This window comes from Pristiophorus japonicus, chromosome 4 (genome assembly GCF_044704955.1).
Source record: "Pristiophorus japonicus isolate sPriJap1 chromosome 4, sPriJap1.hap1, whole genome shotgun sequence".
NCBI lineage: Eukaryota > Metazoa > Chordata > Chondrichthyes > Pristiophoridae > Pristiophorus > Pristiophorus japonicus.
This window is the reverse complement of record NC_091980.1, coordinates 99,321,255-99,328,619: the sequence shown is the minus strand read 5'-3', so window position 1 is coordinate 99,328,619 and position 7,365 is coordinate 99,321,255.

The window sequence follows — 7,365 nt, the reverse complement described above, 5'->3', positions numbered from 1 at the left end:
ATATAAATATCGATGAGTTTCTTTGTTCGTCGGAGAGAAGTGCCTGAATCCAGTCCTGAGTCTTCCTCCCCACTAGCGAAAATAAAGGCCACATTGGCGTTGGAACCGACTCTGAGTGTTGAGTGATTCTTCCGAGAAAACATTCACGCTAACACTTACCATGTGGCAAAAATTATATTTTCATCTTTGCAGAAGAAATTGGCCGACAACAAAAGGGAGAGAACTAGAACAGGAGGAGGGCTGCCAAATCTGCACCAACTATCACCACTGGAACAGAGGGTCGCTGCCTTGCTGAGTCACACCTGCAGAAAAAGAATCAGATCTGCGCAAGCTGGATCCACACGTGAGAGTGAGAGTCAATCAGAAAATGCATCGTCGCCCTTCAAATCAAGCTGCTGACTGGCCTGCTACGTGTGAGACTACTCATTCCACCCATCCTGCCCCCTCCTTTCCTACCAACTATTTGACTGATCTGTTGTATTTTGCAGAACAAGAAGATAATTCTGAACATCCTGAAGATCAACAAGAAGATCCAGATGCATCCGCTCCAGATCAAGGCGGGTGGGGTGAGGAGCGGTCCATGGATCTGTGTTCATGGGAAAGTGATGATCGTGATATGGATCAGTCCATGGTACAGGTCATCACTTTGCCAGCCACCTCCATGAGCTCTGCCACGATATTCCTTGGTTTCACACCTTCCGAGGTTGTGGGTCCCAGTGGTGGTGGTGGAATGCAGATTGGAACACACAGGGCCCCACCTTCTCAGCATGCGCCTCGCAATGGAGGGGTGCCACTAGGTAGACCCACGGCGAGGGGAAGGAAAAGTCGACCAGTCTCTCCTGAGATGCAGCCTTCATCAGATGTATATCAGGTTATGTCATTGAGTGAGGAGACCAATGCCCTTACAAGATCACTCATGACCACCATCAGTGGGGTGCGTGATGAGGTTGCGACACTGACAGGAGAATAATCAGCACTGAGACGGGAACTGAGGGCGGGCATGTCAGAGGGAGTGCAAATGATGGCAGAGGCCATGAGGGAGCTAGCTGTTGCAATAAGGGCACACAGGCCTGACAATCAAATGCCACTCCCACTGCAATCTCCACACCAGCCTCTGTTAAGACCCAAGCCGGGCCCCCAACCCCCCCCGCCCCACCACCATCACGGCCCCTATGAGGAAGTGCACATTTCCCGATATGTGGGTGAGAGATGGGAGCCGCCATTCTTTGCTGTTGTTCTTGTTGTTGTTCTTGTTGTTGTGGAAGTGCATTGTAAACTTTCCAATAAAAGATATTTTGCATTAAAACTAAATCATGTTCCATTATCACCACACAGCATTTAGGAACAACTGTAAAAAAAAAACATCCCTCACCCCTACAGTCATGTGTGCCTGCTGCCCCTAGCCCTGGTAGGAGGGCTAGCCAGTGCGTTCTGCAGTCGGCAAGGCAGGACTGCTCTATTTTCAGTAGCTGATTTATCTTTCATTTATTTTTGATGCCGTCGTGAAGATGTTGTGCTGAAGTTGTTTTGATGTTGTGCTGATGCTGTGAAGGTGTTTAGTGCGTTAAAATCCTCTAACTCACCTGCCCCACCCCCCGCTCCCCCGTCTCTGGCTACCTACGCTGATTTCTTAAATGTAGATAAGGTTTTTCTGTGCCCACAAAAGTGGCTGCATACACTGGCCTAAGTTAATTTGGAGTAACTTGTAGCTGGCCAAATTTGCTTTTATGGCCAAAACAGGCATAAGTGGCTGGCACGCCCCTTTTTGGAGAAAAAAAACAAAACCAAAAAGAAACCTAACTAACTGACTTACACTGGAGCAAGTTAAATGGGGAAATTTGTGATTTTTAAGTTACTCCAAAAAAAGCTACTTGCTCCAAAAAAAGTGGGGCAACTCCTAGGGAAATTTGAGCCCTATGCCACTATTTATAAAGCCAAGGACCCTGTATGCCTTTTTAATAGCTTTCTCAACTTTCAAAGGTTTATGTACTTACATCCCAGGTCTCTCTATTCCAACACCCCATTAAAATTGTATCATTTAGTTTATATTACCTCTCCTCATACTTCTTACTAAAATTTATCACTTTACTCTTCTCTGCCATGTGACTGCCCATTTTCTCAGTCTGTCTATATCCTCCTTTAGTCTGTTAAGATCCTCCTCACTGTTTACGATATGTTACCCCATTTTTTCATTTATATTTCATTTGCATGTATAGATTACTGAAAGTGCAGCTGGAGGAAATTTCTTTAGATGCAAAATGTGGTTGAAATTTGGCAGAAATTAGTCCTTCCTCAAATTCTGCCAGGAAAATTATGTGCCTGCTTTATACACAATTTTGCAAAAAATAGCATGATTTCTGGGGCCTTTGGGCTAGAAATTCATTGTGCCCCTTTGGAGCAATAACATATGAGAAATGAAAAAAGTATCACCAGGCAATAATCCTTTTTGCATCCAGGGAACTTCCGCCTTAGCACTCTAAGAGGGAAGTGGAGCACTAAATCAAGCGCTATCACTTCTCTTAGAGCGTGAAAGTGTGTGAGAGGGGCAGTGGCGGCAGAGCACTGAAGAATGTTCAGTGCAGAGTTGCCGGCATCACTGCCTCCTTCCCTCGCTTAAAGGGAAGGGCCAGTGCTGGGTTGCAAGATTTTTGCTCTTATTTCTGTGGGGCCACGGGACCTGCGCGACTTCCATTACAACCCCAAGCACGCTAAGAGAGTGGAGGGCTGAGGAATCGCATAACAAGGCCCCATCAAAAACAAGTAGCAGACCCCAGACTGGTGCAAAGAATAAAGTTTGCCCTAACTGACCACAACTGCCCTTTCGCCTCCTGTAGCTGCCATTGTTGACACCTGGTGATGCAGCAGTGGGCAAGAGTGAATAACACACCCGGGGCGGACCAGGGCACAAGAGCACAAGGCAGTAAGTATTATTGCCAGCGCAAAACCGTCAAGGAAATTCGCAGACATCGGTGAATTAGTTGCGCCCGGTCGGTAACCCCTTAGTGTCCCGTTACCATCCCTCGCAGGTGCTAATGGGAGGAGTAAAGCAGCCGAATTTCTCCCCCTTTGTCTCTTATCTTCTTGTCATGTGAGCATTAAGGAAGGGACTTCACCCAGAGAGTGGTGATCCTGTGGAATTCTCTACCACAGAAAGTTGTTGAAGCCAATTCACTAAATATATTCAAAAAGGAGTTAGATGTAGTCCTTACTACTAGGGGGATCAAGGGGTATGGCGAGAAAGTAGGAATGGGGTACTGAAGTTGCATGTTCAGCCATGAACTCATTGAATGGCGGTGCAGGCTCGAAGGGCCGAATGGCCCACTCCTGCACCTATTTTCTATGTCTATGTTTCTATGTAAGAAATGAAATCAGTAGCCTTGCAATAATATTTATGGGAAAATGAAATCAACAGATTGCAATGAATATCATAAGAAAACTGTTTTTCGAAGAGCACATCTACTTAATGGGAGATAATGGGGAAGATTTCTATCTTCACCTATTGGTGGTAAACCGGTGGAGTGGATTGCCTGCCAATTATACATCCTACCCATTATAAAATACACCCAATTTGCAATCGATTGAGATCCATGGAATAAAATGTGGGTAGGTTCTATAACAGGCAGTCAATCCTCTCCACCAATTTACTGCACAATCAGTGAAAATGGAAACCTATCCCAATATTTCAAGTATTACTTTTAATATAAGGTTTACCCCAGAAAGACATTCGAGAAATGTCATGGAGAAAGTCTCCTTAAGAGGACAAATTCTGTTTTCTTAGTAGAAAACAGTTTTCTGGAGATGCATCATGTTGGGTAGCAAGCTAGAAAATATCCATTCCAGAAGATTGATCCAACAGGTCTGTTTCTGACTCACTACCATAGTACTGAATGGGATTTGGCATTCCTCCAAGTAAAAGTCTGGGTTCTGGCTTGTACCAGTGGAGTCTATCAAAGGAGAAGTTATTTTTAAAAACCTTTTTTGACAGTCCTTTGTTGTAGGGCAGGGAAAGAAAGCAGTATAAATTAAAAGTATTTTCTAACTATTCAGAATTCCCTATTAATAGCAATAATTGACAAAAAATGCTCAGTCAGATACCAATTCTGGAATTTGTGAACAACCTACAGAAATCAAGAAATTTGGGGTAATTTCCAGAAGAAAGGAATTTTAACAGATCCACAAAGGTCTTGCTTAAATGGCCGTACAACTGTAACATACAAAAATACATCACACCTTGAACTATTGTTGTCTAGGATACAGTGCCAGCTGTGGCTCCGTGGACAGCCTCTGAGTCAGAAGGTTGTGGGTTCAAGTCCCACTCCAGGGACTTGAGCACAAAAAATCTAGGCTGACACTCCAGTGCAGTGCTGAGGGAGGACTGCACTGTCAGAGGTGCCGTCTTTTGGATGAGACTTCAATTTAGATAAGACCCCGTCTGCTCTCTTAAGTGGACGTAAAAGATCCAATGGCACTATTTTGAAGAAGAGCAGAGTTATCCCTGGTGTCCTGGCCAATATTTATTCCTCTCACAACATAACAAAAAAACAGATTATCTGGTGTTTGTGGAAGCTTGCTTATGCGCAAGTTGGCTGCCACGTTTCCCACATTACAACAGTGACAACACTCCAAAAGTACTTAATTGGCTGTAAAATGCTTTGAACCATCCAGTAGTCATGAAAGGCACTATATGGGCTAAACTTTTCTATTATTTTCGGCGGGTTCTCAGCGATTTTCTCGGTGGTACAGCTCTTTTTTCGCCCGGCGAAAGTTTCCCCATTTTTTTTTTGTGGTATCGCCCAAATCTGAAAACGTCCATTGGGACCAAACCGCCAATGTGCGACGCCGAGAAAATCGCCAGGGCGTAAGTTTGGCCTCAACAGAAGCCTATCCAGATCGCCGAGGGAATCGCTCTGTAAAAGCTGCTTAAACAGGGCAGTAGGTGAGTACTCTGCAAAGAAAGGTAAGTTAAAGGTTATTTTTTTTTTAATTTTAAAAATGGCAATTAGGTGTAAAAGTGTCTTGGGTATGATTTTTACATTTGTTTTAAATGACATTTTTTTTAAAGTTTTCCCCCCTCCCTAGGCCCAACCGCAGCCTCGGACTAAATTTTTAAAAAGCCCATTTTACTTAGTTTCCCCTTAACCGGCAAGAAAACCACCAAGAATAAAGGTGCTGTGCCCATTTTCTTGCCAGGCAATTAGTTTTAATTAGTTTTAACATAAAAGTGTAAATTTTTGCCAGCGTTACTTACCAAACGTTAGCGGTTTTTCTGAGCGGGCAATCGGGCGTTGAGGGGCTCTTCGGAGCGTCTAGCCCTATCAATCCAAGTCTTTCATATAAAACCAAAGCGTTATAATTTTATGCATGTATATCTATAGCAGGAATGGTAGCCACCAACATTTAAACTTTGTTCTAAAGAACACATAAATCTAAAATCATTTATGTTTAACTGTAGCGAAATTGTAAAGACAATTCTTCCATTTCTGTTTAAACGCAGCTTTCTAACGTGTAGCTTGGTGATGCTACTATTGCATACCTGAGGCTTTTTCTGCAGTTGTACTGGCTTAACTTCCTTTTGTGAACCATCTAGCTAAAAATACTACCCAGAATGTTATTCTAAAAATAGATGCACGTTTGTGGAGTATCTGCTTTGCTTGTGCCAATAATTTGCAAGTGTAATATGTGATTGAATTCATTGATGTGCAACAAGAACTCTGCACAACACCATTTTAAAAGGTCAATAGCATAATATATTTAATTGTGTGCATGCATGCTGCTTAAATTAGCTTCATGAGTTGCCTCTTTCTCTATTAGCTGTTTGATTTATAAATAGTTCACAGGCAGAGAGAAAGCAGCCAGTTCTTCAGAGAAAATGCTCTTTATCTGCTTTCCAACAAATTGATCTTTAACAAGCTCTGGCTGGTCAAGGGGAAGGGAATGACTAATAACACAAAGCAAATTCTCAAAATCAGGAGGAACCTGATGAACCTTTCCAGCTTATAGAGAGAAATTGTTTTCACTGCCAGGAGGGTCGGTAACTAGAGGACACAGATTTAAGAAAATTCGCAAAAGAACTAGGGAGGAGATAAGACTTATTTTTATACAGAAAGTTATGATCTGAAATGCACTGCCTGAAAGGGTGGTGGAAGTAGATTCAATTGTAACTTTCAAAAGGGAATTGTAAATATACTTGAAAAGGAAAAAATTGCAAGGCTATGGGGAAAGAGCAGGGGAGTGGGACTAATTGGATAGCTCTTTCAAAGACCCTGCACATGCATGATGGGCCGAATGACCTTCTTCTGTCTTGTAAGATTTTATGGGCTAGACTTTCTCGAGAGCCCTTCAATGCCCGATTGCCCGCCCAGAAAAACCACTAACATTTGGTAAGTAACACTGGTGAAAATTTCCAGTTTTAAGTTAAAACTAATTAAAACTAATCGCCCGACAAGAAAATGGATTTTGCACCATTATTCTCGGTGGTTTTCTCGGCAGTTAAGGGGAAACTAAGTAAAACGGCCGTTTTTTTTAAAATTTAGTCTGAGGCTGTGGTTGGGCCTAAGGAGGGGAGAAAATTTTTTTAAAATGTTCATTAAAAAAAATGAAACGTTGAAAAAAATTTCCAAGACACTTTTACACCTAATCACTATTTTAAAATTTCGTAAAAAGAAACTTTAACTTACCTTTCTTTGCAGAGTACTCACCTTCGCCATGTTTAAGCAGCTTTTACAGGGCGGTTCTCTCGGCGATCTGGACAGGCTTCCGTTGAGGCTAAGCTTTTGCCCTGGTGATTTTCTTGGCGTTGCACGTCGGCGGTTTGGTCCCGGAGGGCGTTTTCAGATTTGGGCGATACCATTAAAAAACTAAGGGGGAAACTTTCGCCGGGCGGAAAAACAGGTGTATCGACGAGAAAATCACCGAGAACTCGCCGAAAATGAAAGGAAAGTTTAGCCCTATGATTCTATATATTGAAATAATTTTATCCACAAATTTCTACACATTGGGAGACCATATTTGTTTACATATAAAGGCACCACATATGAGATGGCTCCTTACTTTCCAGCTATATTAATAATGATGTCTTTGACAGATTTAAATTGCAGAAACAGCCCTAATTCAAACGACAGAAATAATACTACTTCTAAACAGCAAGTTCAAATTTGTCACAAATTGGTGAGCAGTTCTTCAATCCCATGTTCCCATCAATGTAGGTAATTTGATACATTGCACCGCAGAGCGTGGAGCAAGAGATCACTGTAATGAAAAGTTGAGTGGGAGACACACCAGTGCTGCAGAGAGTAGAATAATATATACATTTGCACTCATAGATGAGGGAGTACTTTGTACAGAAAGTATTCCCTTAGGTTAACC